We start from the raw sequence: 1,637 nt of genomic DNA on the forward strand, positions 1-1,637 counted from the left end.
GAAAAACCAAGCAACGCTTTAGAGAAATGGAGTTACATAGTTTATTATGCCAGCAGACTCAGAGGAATAATTTCCCAAGTCTGAGCAAGTAACATGCAGGAAGCTTCTCTTTTATATTTTTCTGAGGTCTTTGTCCCCCAAATATGGATTATACTTCCAGTCCTTTCACGGGCTTTGCAAAAAAGGCCCCAGGTGTTGGGGGTCTTGAGACCATATCTAATGGTCTGGCCTGGCACCAGTGCTAACAACCCTCCCCTCTGGGGATGTGCACTGTTCATAGTTTATGGCCTCTGTGAAATGTGAGCATTTAGGTAACAGGTCCTGCAAGACCAGTTTCTGGGAAAGAGGCAGTGACATAATTATAGGTTATCAAGAATGTGCACTGGGCTTGCTGGCACAGATTCAGATTGCTAGCCCCCCAAATATCAGGGTTACATTGGAATTAGCCTTTTAGCCTTTTCAGAGACAATCTTAAGGCCAAAATGGTCCCAACAAGCCTCACAGCCTGGGTTTAAAGGGGGCTTTTATCAATCCTTGAAAATGGGTGTGAAGATCCTTATACATACATAACACTTATATGTTTCAAAGCTGTTTGCTGTTGTTCTGTTGTTCTCTCATTTGTTTCTGATGATATCTCTGTGCTGTGGGTGAATCAGGTGTCTTATAGGGGTGGAGTGGCTTGTTTTTTGTGTTTTTTTAAAATATATTTTATTGATTTTTTTACAGAGAGGAAGGGAGAGGGATAGAGAGTTAGAAACATCGATGAGAGAGAAGCATCGATCAGCTGCCTCCTGCACACTCCCCTTTGGGGATGTGCCCACAACCAAGGTACATGCCCTTGACTGGAATCGAACCCGGGACCCTTGAGTCTACAGGCCGGTGCTCTATCCACTGAGCCAAACTGGTTAGGGCTGGAGTGGCTTGTTAAACCTCACACTATAGAGTGTACATTGGGGAGAGAAAACATTGCTAAGTCAACTACATTAATATCATCAAAAGATACTTATAAAGAAAGTGAAAGTACCAAATATCTTGAGGGAAGATGATTTTAGCATAATAACTCTAACTGACAAGGAATTTGCCGGAAGCCAATTCCAGCATGTCATAATTGCAAGAGTTTCATCAAAAGGTTGATGGAACTTGGGCACTCAACAAGGGTTGAGTCACATATGTTGTCACCTGTTGGGAATGGCTGAAGGCATTTCCTCAAACCTGAAAAGGGATGATTGTTTGCTGCCAGACAGCTCAGGGCATCTTAATCTACATGTTATTGCCTCTTACTGGCCAAATACCTGAACAGCCTTAGGCTAATTCTTTCAATCTGACAATGAACTGTGTACACAAAACCCTACCCTTTGAAGTGTATATCTCTACCTCTCCTCAGGACAATTTGTGTTTAAAAAAAAGCATGGAGTACTGAGACAAGGAGATCTTAGTTTCTTTAACTAGGCCTTTCAAAATTATATTTAACTAGGCCAAATGCCTTTCAAAATTATATTTCGTCTCTGGACTCTTAGTTAAGTTACACACAGCCCCTTTTCCAGATTGCTGAATCCTTCTTAATGCTGGAACAAGAACCCTGGCAGAATTAATATCCAGATTATATATTTTTAAATTCTACAAATCAATTAAGACAA

This window comes from Myotis yumanensis, unplaced genomic scaffold (genome assembly GCF_028538775.1).
Source record: "Myotis yumanensis isolate MYYU_CA2020_CCGP unplaced genomic scaffold, mMyoYum1.0.hap1 SCAF_2, whole genome shotgun sequence".
Taxonomy (NCBI): Eukaryota; Metazoa; Chordata; class Mammalia; order Chiroptera; family Vespertilionidae; genus Myotis; species Myotis yumanensis.